The following is a 17641-nucleotide window of genomic DNA, read 5'->3' as shown; positions in this document are numbered from 1 at the left end:
TTGTGAAAGGCAGTTAATAGGCATGTCTATCACACCGGCAGCAGTCATTGAGAATACTATATATAAAAGTGACACAATAATTATATTAGTAACAAGCAGCATACATGGTGGCTTGTCTGTGATATCTACGCAAGAAATATATGCGTATGGACCAGGGCTTGAAGGGGACAAATGAGCATGAAAATTAGTTTGGGGTCCTGTCACATGGATGATTTACTTCTTATTTCAGAATTTCTTTCATACGATGGATATTTTTTAAATTTCTATACAAATTATAAAAACATGTAAGATACCGTAACAATCAGGATTATGAAAAAAGGTCTTATTTTCCTTTTCATATGTATAACTTTGTACAGCTAAATCTCCTTTCTCCTAAAAAATTATCAAAATTCTAGACTAGGTGCACTGTGTGCGTGTGATGTCGTGTCCAACTCTTTGTGACTTCAAGGATGGTAACCCACAAGACTTCTCTGTCCATGGGATTTCCCAGGCAAGAATACCGGAGTGGGTCGCCATTCCCTACTCCAGGAGATCTTCCCGATCCAGGGATTGAACCCACGCCTCTTGAGTCTCCTGCGTTGACAGGTGGGTTCTTCACCACCAGCACCACTTGGGAAGCCCTCTAGGCTAGAGAGTGGTTGGCAACTTGTCAGAGTGGGGCCACTCCCACAAAGCAGCCACCCTCCTCCTTTTGTAAATGCAGCGCAACAGGTAGAAGCTCAGACTCAGGAAGATGACCCGCTGGGCTCAGATTCCAGTCCCAACAGTTCCTTCCCACCGCGGAAACTCTCAAGTGTCAAATGCCTCCTTGACCCTTTGGTTGCAGGTAACAGAAAATGGTTCTGGCTCATCGAAGCAAGCAAGAAAAATAGATTATCAAAATAGTGGGCAGCTATCAGAAACCAAAGAAAATTTAATTCCTGTACCTTGCTGAGGACGGTAGTCAGGCAGGCCTTGCCTATCCAGGTGCAGAAATGAGAGAATGACTTCTCTGGGACATTCTTACAGGGGTGAATCAATTCCATTCTCTCCATCCATGTGCCTTAACCCTCAAGATTCAGATTCCAAAGGTCTGTCTAGACTAGTGTGGGACTCATGCCCACCACCATCTGGTTAGGGAAGAGTAGGGAAACTTGACTGACAGGTCCACTAAAACTACAGGCAATGGAGACAACCAGCTAAGGAAAATGAGGAGTGTCAGCGGAAACGTGGAGGAAAAATGACAATGGCAACCAAAAAACAAATTCACTATAACCTCCCTTATAGGGTTGTTCTGAGCATTAATTGAGATGATGTACATAAACAACGAACTCAATGACTTGTGAACGAAAATGAACAATAAATGTCACCACCATTAATTATTAGTAATAAAGATAATTATTACAGCCTCGTAAGGACTTCTGACAGCTTTATGAATAATTACGTCTCTTCTAGATAGAATGTATCAAAAAATTTCAGCATTACTCCTCTCCTTTAACCCAGAAATCCCACTTCCAGAAACTTAGCCTAAATTAAATTATAACCACAAAAACTGACAATGAGATACAAAGATGTCCTGAAGCACTTATTATTTAATAAGAGCAAAATTTTGGAAACACCCTACATTTCCAAAGTAGAGAAATGGTTAAGTAAATTATGGCATATTTACAGCATAAGATAGTTCATTATGTAGGCCTTATGGAGAAGGCAACGGCAAGCCACTCCAGTACCCTTGCCTAGAAAAATCCCATGGACGGAGGAGCCTGGTAGGCTACAGTCCATGGGGTTGCTACGAGTCAGACATGACTGAGTGACTTCATTTTCACTTTTCACTTTTCACTTTCACACATTGGAGAAGGAAATGGCAACCCACTCCAGTGTCCTTGCCTGGAGAATCCCAGGGACGGGGGAGCCTGGTGGGCTTCCGTCTATGGGGTCACACAGAGTCGGACATGACTGAAGTGACTTAGCAGCAGCAGCATATAGGCCTTAAAGTTAGGCTTAAGAATACTTCTGTATGTGTCTGCGTGTGCTAAGTTGCTTCAGTCATATTTGACTCTTTGCAACCCCATGGACTGTAGCCCGCCACACTCCTCTGTCCATGGGATTCTGCAGGCAAGAACACTGGAGTGGGTTGCCATGCCCTCTCCAGAGGATCTTCCCAACCCAGGGATCCAACCCAGGTGCCTTTGTCTCCGGCATTGGCAGGTGGGTTCTTTACCACTAGCACCACCTGGGAAGTCCTAAAAATACTTCTTAGTGATAATGAAACTTGCTATGATACAATGTTAAAAGAAGACGGTAGTAAATGGAATTATAGACTCAATAGAATTCAGCTGCACATGATTGTATATCCGTATAGATATATAAAGATTTTAATAGCTACTTCAGAAGGGTGGTAGAGTTAAGGCTAGTTTTAGTTTTATACTTTTTTAATTTCCAATTTTGACAATAATCTTGCACTACTTTTATAATTAGAAAAAAAAAACCCACCCTGTTAAAAAAATTTTGTTGACTGTGTATTCCGTGAGCAAGCCACTGGTTAAATATGAAAAAAGATATTTCATAAAATATTCTATGGTAGTGTTTGTCCTTAAAATTCAGCCTATCCTTCAACAAGAAATTTTTATTTTATTTTATTTATTTTTTTAAAAATTTTTTTATTGGAGGCTAATTATTTTACAATATTATAGTAGTTGGTTTTGCCATACATTGACATGAATCCGCCCCAGGTGTACATGAGTTCCCCTTCCTGAACCCCCCCCTCCCACCTCCCTCCTCCCTTTATCCTCCCTCTGGGTCATCCCTGTGCACCAGCCCCGAGCATCCTGTATCATGCATCGACCCTGAACTGGTGATTCGTTTCACATATGACAACATACATGTTTCAATGCCATTCTCCCAAATCATCCCACCCTCACCTTCTCCCACAGAGTCCCAAAGACTGTTCTATACATCTGTGTCTCTTTTGCTGTCTCGTATACAGGGTTATCATTTGCATCTTTCTAAATTCCATATATATGCGTTAGTATACTGTATTTGTGTTTTTCCTTCTGGCTTACTTCACTCTGTATAATAGGCTCCAGTTTCATCCACCTCATTAGAACTGATTCAAATGCATTCTTTTTAATGGCTGAGTAATACTCCATTGTGTATATGTACCAAAGCTTTCTTATCCATTCGTCTGCAGATGGACATCTAGGTTGCTTCCATGTCCTGGCTATTGTAAACAGTGCTGCAATGAACATTGGAGTACATGTGTCTCTTTCAATTCTGGTTTCCTCGGTGTGTATGCCCAGGAGTGCGATTGCTGGATCATATGGCAGTTCTATTTCCAGTTTTTTGAGGAATCTCCACACTGTTCTCCATAGTGGCTGTACTAGTTTGCATTCCCACCAACAGTGTAAGAGGGTTCCCTTCTCTCCATACCCTCTCCAGCATTTATTGCATGTAGACTTTTGGATAGCAGCCATTCTGACTGGTGTGAAATGGTATCTCATTGTGGTTTTGATTTGCATCTCTCTGATTATGAGGGATGTTGAGCATTTTTTCATGTGTTTGTTAGCCATCTTTATGTCTTCTTTGGAGAAATGTCTGTTTAGTTCTTTGGCCCATTTTTTGATTGGGTCATTTATTTTTCTGGAATTGAGCTGCAGGAGCTGCTTGTATATTTTGGAGATTAATCCTTTATCAGTTACTTCATTTGCTATTATTTTCTCCCATTCTGAAGGCTGTCTTTTCACCTTACTTATAGTTTCCTTTGCTGTGCAGAAGCTTTTGATTTTAATTAGGCCCATTTGTTTATTTTTGCTTTTATTTCCAATATTCTGGGAGGTGGGTCTTGGAGGATCCTGCTGTGATTTATGTCGGAGAGTGTTTTGCCTACATTCTCCTCTAGGAGTTTTAAAGTGTCTGGTCTTACATTTAGCTCTCTAATCCATTTTGAGTTTATTTTGGTGTATGGTGTTAGGAAGTGTTCTAGTTTCATTCTTTTACTAGTGGCTGACCAGTTTTCCCAGCACCACTTGTTAAAGAGACTGTCTTTTCTCCATTTTGTATTCTTGCCTCCTTTGTCATAGGTGCGTGGATTTATCTCTGGGCTTTCTATTTTGTTCCATTGATCTATATTTCTGTCCTTATGCCAGTACCATACTGTCTTGATGACTGTGGCTTTGTAGTAGAGCCTGAAGTCCAGCAGGTTAATTCCCCCAGTTCCATTCTTCTTCCTCAAGATTGCTTTGGCTATTCGAGGTTTTTTGTATTTCCATACAAATTGTGAGATTATTTGTTCTAGTTCTGTGAAAAATATCGTTGGTAGCTTGATAGGGATTGCATTGAATGTATAAATTACTTTGGGTAGTTTACTCATTTTCACAATATTTATTCTTCCAATCCACAAACACGGTATATTTCTCCATCTATTAGTGTCATCTTTGATTACTTTCACTAGTGTTTTATAGTTTTCTATGTACAAGTCTTTTGTTTCCTTAGGTAGATATATTCCTAAGTATTTAATTCTTTTCGTTGCAACAGTGAATGGAATAGTTTCCTTAATTTCTCTTTCTATTTTCTCATTATTAGTGTATAGGAATGCAAGGGATTTCTGTGTATTGATTTTATATCCTGAAACTTTACTGTAATCATTAATTAGCTCTAGTAGTTTTCTGGTAGAGTCTTTAGGGTTTTCTGTGTAGAGGATCATGTCATCAGCGAACAGTGAAAGTTTTACTTCTTCTTTTCCAATTTGGATTCCTTTTATGTCTTTTTCTGCTCTGATTGCTGTAGCCAAAACTTCCAGAACTATGTTGAATAGTAGTGGTGAGAGTGGGCACCCTTGCCTTGTTCCTGACTTTAGGGGAAATGCTTTCAGTTTTTCACTGTTGAGGATAATGTTTGCTGTGGGTTTGTCATATATAGCTTTTATTATGTTGAGATATGTCCCTTCTATTCCCACTTTCTGGAGGGTTTTTATCATAAATGGATGTTGAATTTTGTCGAAGGCTTTCTCTGCATCTTTGAGATAATCATATGATTTTTATTTTTCAGTTTGTTAATGTGGTGTATTACGTTGATTGATTTGCGGATATTGAAGAATCCTTGCATTCCTGGGATAAAGCTCACTTGGTCATGATGTATGATCTTCTTAATGTGTTGTTGGATTCTGATTGCTAGAATTTTTTTAAGAATTTTTGCATCTATGTTCATCAGTGATATTGGCCTGTAGTTTTCTTTTTTTGTGGGGTCTTTACCAGGCTTTGGGATTAGGGTGATGGTGGCCTCATAGAATGAGTTTGGAAGTTTCCCTTCCTCAGAAATTTTCTGGAAGAGTTTGAGTAAGATAGGTGTCAGCTCTTCTCTAAATTTTTGGTCGAATTCAGCTGTGAAGCCGTCCGGACCTGAGCTTTTGTTTGCTGGAAGATTTCTGATTATAGCCTCTAGTTCCGTGCTTGTGATGGGTCTGTTCAGATTTTCTATTTCTTCCTGGTTCAGTTTTGGCAAGGTGTACTTTTCTAGGAATTTGTCCATTTCTTCCAGGTTATTCATTTTATTGCCATATAATTGCTGATAGTATTCTCTAATAATCCTTTGTATTTCTGTGTTGTCGGTTGTGATCTCTCCATTTTCATTTCTACTTTTATTGATTTGGTTTTTCTCCCTTTGTGTCTTGATGAGTCTGGCTAGTGGTTTGTCAATTTTATTTACCTTCTCAAAGGACCAGCTTTTGGCTTTGGTGATTTTTGCTATGGTCTTTTTGTTTCTTTTGCATTTATCATTTTTACTATGTCTTTCCTTCTACTGACCCTGGGGTTCTTCATTTCTTCCTTTTCTAGTTGCTTTAGATGTAGAGTTAGGTTATTTAGTTGACTTTTTTCTTGTTTCTTGAGGTGTGCCTGTATTGCTATGAACTTCCCCCTTAGCACTGCTTTTATAGTGTCCCAGAGGTTTTGGGTTGTTGTGTTTTCATTTTCATTCATTTCTATGCATATTTTGATTTCTCTTTTGATTTCTTCTATGATTTGTTCATTATTCAGCAGCGTGTTGTTCAGTCTCCATATGTTGGCATTTTTAATAGTTTTTCTCCCATAATTGAGATCTAATCTTACTGCATTGTGGTCAGAAAAGATGCTTGGAATGATTTCCTTTTTTTTGAATTTACCAAGGCTAGATTTATGGCCCAGGATGTGATCTATCCTGAAAAAGGTTCCATGTGCGCTTGAGAAAAAGGTGAAATTCATTGTTTTGGGGTGAAATGTCCTATCGATATCTATTAGGTCTAACTGGTCTATTGTATCATTTAAAGTTTGTGTTTCCTTGTTAATTTTCTGTTTAGTTGGTCTATCCATAGATGTAAGTGGGGTATTAAAACCACCTCATGCGACGAGTTGACTCACTGGAAAAGACTCTGATGCTGAGAAAGGTTGGGGGCGGGAGGAGAAGGGGGACAACAGAGAATGAGATGTTTGGATGGCATCACCAACTGTGGACGTGAGTTTGAGTGAATTCCGGGAGTTGGTGATGGACAGGGAGGCCTGGCGTGCTGTGATTCACGGGGTCACGGAGAGTCAGACATGACTGAGCAACTGAACTGAACTGAACTGAATTATTATTGCACTGTTGTCAATTTCCCCTTTCATACTTCTTAGTAATTGTCTTACATATTGCGGTGCTCCTATGTTGGGTGCATAAATATTTATAATTGTTATATCTTCATCTTGGATTGATCCTTTGATCTTTATGTAGTTTCCTTCTTTGTCTCTTTTCACAGCCTTTGTTTTAAAATCTATTTTATCTGATATGAGTATTGCTACTCCTGCTTTCTTTTGGTCTCTATTTGCATGGAATATCTTTTTCCAGCCCTTCACTTTCAGTCTGTATGTGTCCCTTGTCTTGAGGTGGGTCTCTTGTAGACAACATATATGGGGGTATTGTTTTTGTGTCCATTCAGCCAGCCTTTGTCTTTTGGTTGGGGCATTCAACCCATTTACGTTTAAGGTAATTATTGATAAGTGTGATCCCGTTGCCATTTTCTTTATTGCTTTGGGTTCGAGTTTATACCCCCTTTCTGTGTTTCCTGTCTAGAGAAGATCCTTTAGCATTTGTTGGAGAGCTGGTTTGGTGATGCTGAATTCTCTCAGCTTTTGCTTGTCTGTAAAGCTTTTGATTTCTCCTTCATATTTGAATAAGATCCTTGCTGGATACAGTAATCTGGGCTGTAGGTTATTTTCTTTCATCACCTTAAGTATGTCTTGCCATTCCCTCCTGGCCTGAAGGGTTTCTGTTGAAAGATCAGCTGTTATCCTTATGGGAATCCCCTTGTGTGTGATTTGCTGCTTTTCCCTTGCTGCTTTTAATATTTGTTCTTTGTGTTTGATCTTTGTTAATTTGATTAATATGTGTCTTGGAGTATTTCGCCTTGGGTTTATCCTGTTGGGGACTCTCTGGGTTTCTTGGACTTGGGTGATCATTTCTTTCCCCATTTTAGGGAAGTTTTCAACTATTATCTCCTCAAGTATTCTCTCATGGCCTTTCTTTTTGTCTTCTTCTTCTGGGATTCCTATGATTTGAATGTTGGAGCGTTTAACATTGTCCCAGAGGTCTCTAATATTGTCCTCATTTCTTTTAATTCGTTTTTCTTTTTTCCTCTCTGTTTCATTTATTTCTACAATTCTATCTTCTAGCTCGCTTACCCTGTCTTCTGCCTCTGTTATTCTACTGTTTGTTCCCTCCAGAGTGTTTCTGATCTCATCTATTGCATTATTCATTGTATATTGACTCTTTTTTATTTCCTCTAATCCTTATTAAACCTTTCTTCCATCTTCTCAATCCTTTTCTCCAGGTTATTTATCTATAACTCCATTTTGCTTTCAAGATTTTGAATCATTTTCACCACCAAAATTAAAAATTCTTTATCAGGTAGATTCCCTATATCTTCCTCTTTTGTTTGTGTTGGTGGGCATTTATCTTGTTCCTTTACTTGCTGGGTATTTCTCTGCCTCTTCATCTTGCTTATATTTCTTTGCTTGGGGTAGCCCTTTCCTCTTCTGGCAGTTTGTGAAGTTCTCTTCATTATGTAGTTTCCTCGCTGTGTGTGGGGTTGGACGGGTGACTTGTCAAGGTTCCCTGGTTAGGGAAGCTTGTGTCGGTGTTCTGGTGGGTGGAGCTGGATTTCTTCTCTCTGGAGTGCAATGAAGTGTCCAGTAATGAGTTATGAGATGTCAGTGGGTTTGGAGTAACTTTGGGCAGCCTGTGCATTGAAATTCAGGGCTATTTTCCTGTGTTGCTGGAGAATTTGTGTGGTAGGTCTTGCCCTGGAACTTGTTGACCCTTGGGTTGTGCTGGTTTTAGTGTAGGTATGGAGACGTTTGATGAGCTCCTATTGATTAATGTTCCCTGGAGTCAGGAGTTCTCTGGTGTTCTCAGGATTCGGGCTTTAGCCTCTTGCCTCTGGTTTTTGGTCTTATTTTTGGAGTAGCCTCTAGACTACTCTATCTGTCATTTCCAAGGTGGTTCCCTCTGTTTTAGCTTCTTCTGTTTGCTGGTCTCTTCAGTGTCTAATTTCCGCCCTGATACTAGGGGGTGGGTGGACACTTTTTAAGGCTCAGTTGTTCAGTCCTGTTCTGGGAAGGGAGGAACACTGCAGTCGAATATCTCTGGCGTCTGTGAGGAGTGCTCGTAGCGTCTCGGCCACACTGGGTTTGCCCTCGCTCACAGCGCGTGTGCTGTCCCAGTCTACACTGCACAGGCTCTAGTTTGCTCTGCCTGGAACTGTCCGAGGCCGGCGCTGGGTTGTGTGCACTTCCCAGGTCTGAGCGGCTCAAGTTCAGGTTCTCAGGTGCTCCACAAATGTGCAGACTTGGTTGGGCCTGCGTTTTGTGCCTTCCCTGGTCCGAGCAGCTCAGGTGACCAGGTGTTTGGTGAGCACGGTCGCTGCGACTTATCGCCTACCGAGTCCCTGCCACTCGGTTTTCTGGGTGTACAACCGGTGCACCTTCTCAGGTGGATATTGACTGGCCCGAGCCCAAGTAGCCTTGATTAGCAATGAAGCCTGCCTGCAGTTTGGTATCGAATGCCTTTCTGGGGCCGCGGTTGCCCGCTCTGGCTCTGGCTGCCTTCCCTGCCTGTCTCAGTGGGGGATGGGGGATGGGCCGATCGCAGCTGGCTCACTCTGCTCAGTCCTTTGTTCTGTGAGTGGGGCTGGCAGAGTCTTAGGTTAGAGCTTTCCGCCTTTTCGTGGGGACGCTATCCCAGTCTGCTTTGCTAGCTCCAGTTCTCTCAGATTGTTCTTGCATCATTCAAGCCCAGTCCTCTCTCTAAGCAGTTCAGCCGGCTCCTCCCTGCCCAGCCCCCGCTTGCTAATAGCCTATGCAGGCGTCTGTGCTGCTTCTCCACTGGGAATTACCGTTTGGTGGGTAATCTGTGGGTTTTAAAAAAAATCCTCCTTTCGAAGACAATGAGCTGTTTTTCTGGGTGCCTGATGTCCTCTGCCAGCATTCAGAAGTTGTTTTGTGGACTTTACTCCGCATTCAAATGTTCTTTTGATGAATTTGTGGAGGAGAGAGTGGTCTCGCCGTCCTATTCCTCTGCCATCTTGTTCCTTCAGCAACAAGAAATTTTTAATATTTATAAGTCATGGAGTATTTTTCTTGTAATGAGCTTCCCCAAACTCTCCATGATTACTGTCTGAATCCATGGCTCTGGGCAAGGTTAATTGGGTTTGGGGCCATTGCCCTTCACTTTGGACTTGAAACTGTCTCAACTCTAGAGCAAACCAAGTCTCTCAGCCTTTCTTCCCTCTTCCCCATGTAAATACAAACAATCGAAAAGAATATACTCATAAGAGCTCTTCAGCTTACGTCTAAACTTGACGTTGCTTCAAAATCATTTTAGACAAAAATGCCAAACAAGACAACAAACAAACTAACAAAAATAGTCATATTCACAGTGTTAGATGCTCAGTCGTGTCCAACTCTTTGCAACCCCATGGACTATAGCCCACCAGGCTCCTCTGTCCATCGGAGTCTCCAGACAAGAACACTGGAGTGGGTTGCCATTTCCTTCTCTAGGGGATCTTCCTGACCCAGGTATTGAACCTGGGTCTCCATTGCTGGCAGATTCTTTACCATCTGAGCCACCAGGGAAGCCCATATGCCTTGAATACGCCCTCCACAATCATGACTTTGTATTTTCCGATGTCTAGCAGCTACCTCCGTTTCGGCTCATTCCTCAAAGAACCCAGACTCTAATATCATGGCAGCCCTGCCAAGCCCTTCAGACCTGTCACTTTTACCCTCTGCTTCACCCACTTCGGGCTTCCCCCATAGCTCAGTTGGTAAAGAATCCGCCTGCAACACAGGAGACCCCGGTCCAATTCCTGGGTCAGAAAGATCCCCTGGAGAAGGGACACTGCTATCCACTCCAGTGTTCTTGGGCTTCCCTGGTGGCTCAGCTGGTAAGGAATCTGTCTGCAATGAGGGAGACCCTGGTTCGATCCCTGGGTTGGGAAGACCCCCCTGGAGAAGGGAAGGCTACCCACTCCAGTGTTCTGGTCTGGAGAATTCCAGGGACTGTAGCCCGTGGGGTCGCAAAGTTGGACACAACTGCGTGCCTTTTACTCTCCTATCCACTCTCACATCCCATTGCTCCCTTTCCGTAAGCGTAAGTTATGATCACTCCCCGTCATCTCCCGTCAGTCACCTCACCCCTTTCCACACCATTTTCTCACTCAACGGGCAAAACCACAAGCCTGATGGAAGGCCGCTCGCCTCCTATCCTGAGCCTAGACTTGTACAGCTGAATGTGGCTGGGAAATCACACATTCACACTGAATAGTCTTATTTCAAATTCATGACCACACACCTTCCGGTGCGTTCTCATGCCTGCCAGGCTATCAGATTGTCCTTTGTGCATTCATTCACACGTCCATTTAGTACCTGCTTGGGTGACTGTTCCGTGACGCCTTTCTCCTCAGACCCACACCTCTTCCCCCATTCCCTCTTGGGAAATGACCTTACTTCTGAGTCCACTAAAAACATTTAAACTCTCAGAAGAGGACGACCGTCGACTGCTTCTGCCATAAATTCCTACGTTTAAACTCGCCCTTCACACAGTGCTCCTTCTCTGGTTAGCACCGATGAACAGGCCGTGCCGTGGTCTGAAGCCGGCCCGCCTCCGTGAGCGTTACATCTCGCTCCCTTTTGTTTACCTGAGGACACTGCTTCAAGGAACGTCACATCTTTCTCCTGCGTCACCTTTCGCCTCTCCTGGGTGTGCTGTCAGCATCGTTACGTGATGCATCCTTCTGTTGTAAAAAGAATAAAACCTTCTCTTGGTACTCATTCTTTCTTCCAGTTACTTCCCCAATTTTTTTTGTTCCCTTTGAAAAAAAATTCACTGAAAATGCGGTCTACACACACTATCCCCAATCCCGCTCCTGAATCTTATCTAATTGGATTTTACTGCTATGGTTTCACTGAAAGTCTTTTGTCAAAATCATCAGCGATCTCTGTGTTATTAAATCCAATGATCCATTTTTGCATTTCATCTTAATCTCTTAACAACTCATGACATGATGAACATCCTCGGATGACTTTTTTTCATTTGGCTTTTAAGACAATACACTATCTTGGCTTTCCTCTAACCTCACTGGCTATTCCTATTTGTTTATTGTTTCAGTTTATTTTATTGTTACTTTTTAATTGAAGTGTAATTGATCGACAACACTATGTTGGTTAGGTGCACAAGATTGTTTTTATTCAGTTTCTCAGTCGTGTCCGACCCTTTGCGACCCCATGGACTGCAGCACACCAGGCCTCCCTGACCATCGCCAACTCCTGGAATTTACTCAGACCCATGTCCATTGAGTCGGTGATGCCATGCAACCATCTCATCCTCTGTCGTCCCCTTCTCCCCCTGCCATCAATCTTTCTCAGCGTCAGGGTCTTTTCCAATATGTACAAAATAGTGATTTGATCCTCCTCTGAGTTATGAAATGGTACCTACAACAAGTCTAGTTGCCGCCTGTCATCACACAAAGTTATTACATTTTCACTGCGTTCCCCATGCTGCACATTTCATTACTAGGACTCTTTTTTTTTTTTTTTTTTGAAACTGGCAGTTTGTACTTCTTAATCTCCCTCATCTATTTCTCACATTCTTCACCCGTCTCCCAACTCTGGCAAACCACCAGAGTTCCCTGTATCTATGATTCTGTTTCTGTTTTTTTATGTTTGCGCATTCATTTAGTTTTTTAGATTTTACAAATAAGTACAATCATACAATATTTGTCTTTCTCTTTCTGACTTATTCCATGTAGCATAATACCTTGCAGGCTCATCCATGCTTTTGCACATGGTGAGGATTCACTCTTCTTGTGACTGATTTATATGTATGTGTGTATACATGTATATATGCTGCACTTTCTTTATCCGTTCATCTATTGATCGACACTTAGGTTGCTTCCATATATCGTTGTTGCTGCTGTTCAGTCACTCAGTCGTGTCAGACTCTTTGCGACCCCACGGACTGCAGCTTGCCAGGTTTCCCTGTCCATCACCAACTCCCGGAGTTTACTCAAACCCATGTCCATTGAGTCAATGATGCCATCCAACCATCTCATCCATATCTTGGCTATTGTAAATAAAGCTAACATGAGCATAAGAGTGCATATATGTTTCTGGTTTAGTATTTTTGTTTTCGTCAGAAAAATCCCATAAGTGGCACTGCTGGATCGTATGATCATTCCATTTCAAACTTTTTGAACGAAGCTTCATACCATTTTCCAAAATGGCTATACCAATTTACATTTCTATTAACAATGTATGAGGATTCAGTTTTCCCCACACGCTTGCCAACTCTTCTTATTTGTTGTCTCTTAGATGACAGCCATTCTGACATGTATAGGATAATATCTCATTTCCATTTCTTTAATGATTTGTGATTTAGAGCGTTCTATCTTCTAGCCCTCTGTATTTTCTCTTTGGAAAAGTATCTATTTCCTCTGCCCATTTTAAAATCAGTTTGTTTATCAAGCAACAAAAGTTCCCTGTATAGCACAAAGACCTATAATCAATATCTTGTGATAACCTACAATGGAAAATAATCTGAAAAATAATATATGTGTATGTATAAATGAATCACCTTGCTATGCACTCGAAACATTGTAAGTCAACTACACTTCAATAATACATGTGTAAAGAAAATTCGGTTTTTAAAATTTATTTATCTTTAATTAAGGATAATTGTTTTACAGTATTGTGTTGGTTTCTGCCAACCACCCATCAATGTGAAATCTATGGCTGATTCATGTTGATGTTTGTGTTTTTGGTGTTGAGTTGCATGAGTTCTTTATGTATTTTGGATGTTAACACTTTATCAGATTTATCATCAGAAAATGTTTTTTCCCATTCAGTTGGCTGCTTCTACATTTTATCGATAGTTTCCTTTACTGTGCAAAAGCTTTTTAGTTTGATATAGTCCTATTTATTTTTTATTTTGTTTTTCTTGCCTGAGGAGACATACCCAAAAATCATTGTTGAGAGCACTGTCAAAGAGTGTACTGCCTATGTTTTCTTCTAGGAATTTTTATGGTTTCACATCCTATGTTTAAGTCTTTGATTCATTTTGAGTTCTTTTAAATATGGATGAGAAAGTAGTCCACTTTGATTCTTTTGCATGTAGCTGTCCAGTTTCCACAAGGCCACTTACTGAAAGGGTGTATTTTCCCTTTTGTATATTCTTGCCTCTTTTGTCATAGAATAATTGACCGTATAGCTTCGCAGGTGGCTCAGTGGTAAAGAATCTGCCTGCCAATGCAGGAGACCCAGGTTCGATCCTTGAGTCAGGAAGATCCACTGGAGGAGGGCATGGCAACCCACTCCAGTATTCTTGCCTGGAGAATCCCATGGACAGAGGAGCCTGGTGGGCTACAGGCTGTGGGGTTGCAAACGAGTTGGACATGATGTAGCAACAACAGCAACAACAAAATCCCTGATACAACAGGTTTTTTGTAGCCAGAATCTTTATGGTATGTGGACTTGTATTCTTGTCCGGAACCCCACACACGTTGAGGTGGTCCTGTCCTTCAGCGGGAGGGAAAGGTTTGTCCTCAGATTTCTTCTATAGAGCTGAGCTGTGCTCAGGACCTGTGTGTGTATGTGGGGTCCAGTCGTGTGTAGGCAGTTGCTTAGTCTTGGGGGAGGGGAAACGTGTTGATCATGGAACAAGATCCAGAGGGGAGTCCTTGATGAGAAGTGAAAATCATATAGACAACATTTTCACAAGACTGATACACTCTCCATATTATTCTGCAATCGGCTTCCTTCATTTAACAACATATTCGTGAACATATTCTCTTGACACGGGACAGGTTTGTTAATACCGCTGACTGGGTACAGCATAACGTATTTAACCACTTTTCAAAGGTTGGACATTTAAATGGTTTTCTGACTTTTCATTTTTCCTAATTTTTCTGTGATGAATCTTCCCTGCTTTCATGTCTTTGTAATAGCCAGTTGTTTCCTTAGATTGCAGGCTTGTGTGACCTCAGTCACGTCTGATTCTTTGTGACCCCATGGACTGTAGCCCACCAGACTCCTCTGTCCATAGGATTCTCCAGGCTAGAATGAGTGGGTTGCCATGCCTTCCTCCAGGGGATCTTCCCAACCCAGGGATCGAAACTACATCTCCCACGTGTCCTGCACTGCAAGGGGATTTTTTAAACCATCTGGAGATTTCATCTCAAGAATCAAAATTTAGAGTCACAAATGGCTAAAAGTTTCTTCTAGAAACAGGTAAGAATCAGCTTTTATCAAGCCACTCCTATTAGCTACCTTCATATACAACATTTTATATCTAGTACTCCCAAGAGCCCAAGTCACCTTTATTTTATAGATGGAGAAACTAAAGCTCTGCTGCTGCTGCTGCTAAGTCACTTCAGTCGTGTCCAACTCTGTGTGACCCCATAGACGGAAGCCCACCAGGCTCCCCCATCCCTGAGATTCTCCAGGCAAGAGTACTGGAGTGGCTTGCCATTGCCTTCTCTGAACTAAAGCTCTAAAGACGGTTTATTGAAGGTGAGGCAGTGGCTAACACATGATCTGTACTTCCTTGTTTAATTCCAGTGCCAGTGCTACTTTTAATCTGCCTCCAGGCCACCTGAACTTCTACACGCTGTCTTGGCAGGGAGTGCAGCTTCCTGCTGAACTGGCCTTCTGTTTGTAGGGATGTTGGACTTGCAAGGTTTTCTGATCCCTTGGCCAGAGTAGCCTTCCTTGTAGCAGCCTTCACCATCAGCTCTGGAGTCTCTCTGGAGCTCAGCCCAGGCTTACAGCGTGCAGAGGGCTAGGGCTCTACCCAGAACCCTCTGCCTTTTTCCTTAAAGGACAATCTGTCATCTAAGAGTGGTCATTCCGAAGACACTTCAAGTCACCTTTTCTGACGCACCTATCCTTGGGAGCGGAACAAAGGGTTTTCTGCATCACTGCCTCAGGGCTTTCTGGGACCAATGTGGTTCCGATGTCCATTGTGTGTTAGGCGCTCAGTTGTGTCCGACTCTTCGCAACCCCATGGACTGTAGCCCACCAAGCTCCTCTGTCCATGGGATTCTCCAGGCAAGGAGTGGGTTGCTATTCCATTCTCCAGGGGATTTTCCTGACACAGAGATTGAGCTTGGGTCTCCTGCTTTGCAGGCGGGTTCTTTACTGACTGAGCCACCAGGGAAACCCACTCATCGCATTATATTAATTCTTTGCTCTTAGTCACAGGGTAACATTGCATTATATTTATTCTTTGCTCTTAGTCACAGGCTAACTTCTTGAAACGATTATGGTAGCCTGGTCTCTGGAGGAAAGTTGGGCTGTCTGGAGGGTGGCAGTGAGCTGTGCTTTTATAGGCACCACATCCATACTACTCAGCTTTGACCTGCGTCAACTTCAGGCTGCGTTTCCAGTGACCTCTCTCCCCTCCGATCTGTGGCCCCTCCCGGCTGTCTAGCCTGAACTTTCCCCTAGCCTTGGGGGCTCTGCAGGTCCATCATGAATGGACAGTGGGATGGGGTGGGGGGAGCATGTGATTGGCCCCACTTTCACAAAGAGTCCCAAACTTGGTCTTCCGGTGTGACTTCCCAATGAGATGATATATACAGGGACGCTGACAGAACTGAAACAAAATATTCACTATCAAGTATACCCTGTCAAGAGTCCACTCTGAATTAACGTTCCATAAGTCCTCTGCTGGTCTTGTGAGCCAAAACACTCACACATGTTCCAAGGTAGTAACCCTTGCTCTTTTTTTGTTGCCAAAGGCATAAATATATGGAATGTACAGGTGGATAGCAAGGAGACCAAATCAGTAAACCCTAGAGAAAATTATCCCTGAATACTCATTGGAAGAACTAGTGCTGAAGTTCCAATACTTTTGGCTACCTGATGCAAAGAGCTGACTCATTGGAAAAGACCCTGATGCTGAGAAAGATTGAAGGCGGGAGGAGAAGGGGACGACAAAGGATGAGATGGTTGGATGGCGTCACCGACTCAATGGACACGAGTTTGAGTAAACTCTGAGAGTTGGTGATGGACAGGGAGGCCTGGCGTGCTGCAGTCCATGGTGTTGCAGAGTCAGACATGACTGAGTGACTGAACAACGATAACAACACATTTAAAGCTATATAATAAAGCCACTATAGTGTCAGACTTTGTTTTTTTGGGCTCCAAAATCACTGCAGATGCTGATTGCAGCCATGAAATTAAAAGACGCTTGCTCCTTGGAAGGAAAGTTATGACCAACCTAGATAGTATATTAAAAAGCAGAGACATTACTTTGCCAACCAAGGTCCGTCTAGTCAAGGCTACGGTTTTTCCCGTGGTCATGTATGGATGTGAGAGTTGGACTGTGAAGAAGGCTGACCGCCGAAGAATCGATGCTTTTGAACTGTGGTGTTGGAGAAGACTCTTGAGAGTCCCTTATACTGCAAGGAGATCCAACCAGTCCATTCTAGAGGAGATCAATCCTGGATGTTCATTGGAGGGACTGATGCTAAAGCTGAAACTGCAATACTTTGGCCACCTCATGCGACGAGTTGACTCACTGGAAAAGACTCTGATGCTGGGAAAGGTTGGGGGCGGGAGGAGAAGGGGACAATGGAGAATGAGATGGCTGGTGGCATCACCGACTCTGTGGACATGAGTTTGAGTGAACTCCGGGAGTTGGTGATGGACAGGGAGGCCTGGCGTGCTGTGATTCATGGGGTCGCGGAGAGTCGGACACGACTGAGCGACTGAACTGAACTGAACTGAATTTTAAAATTGCTTTTATCTGTCTTACTTTTGATATGACTAATATCACATCTTTAATATGCCTAATACCATGATGAAAGGCAGTGAACTGGGCTTCTCTGAACCTCTGGGAAGCTCCGACTCTCTTGGAGCTTGGGGATTGCAAGGTGGGGTGGCTGTGGAAGGCTGTGCACACTCCCCCGCTGCATTCTCTCGCAGTGTCTCAGGGGTCTCTGGGACTCTGCTTTCACACTGATGTCCTGGCCTTAACCCTTGGCAGTGTGACACTGAGATGCAGCAGCTGCCTTAAGAAGGAGTGCACATCTGAACAGCAGTCAGCACTCGTCTATAAAAGTCCCTAAGCATCCCGTACTTTGGAGGGACTTAAAGGT

Source organism: Moschus berezovskii, chromosome 14 (assembly GCF_049115385.1).
Source record: "Moschus berezovskii isolate FMDL1 chromosome 14, NW_MosBer_1.0, whole genome shotgun sequence".
Classification (NCBI taxonomy): domain Eukaryota; kingdom Metazoa; phylum Chordata; class Mammalia; order Artiodactyla; family Moschidae; genus Moschus; species Moschus berezovskii.
Note: the sequence above shows the minus strand (reverse complement) of the source record.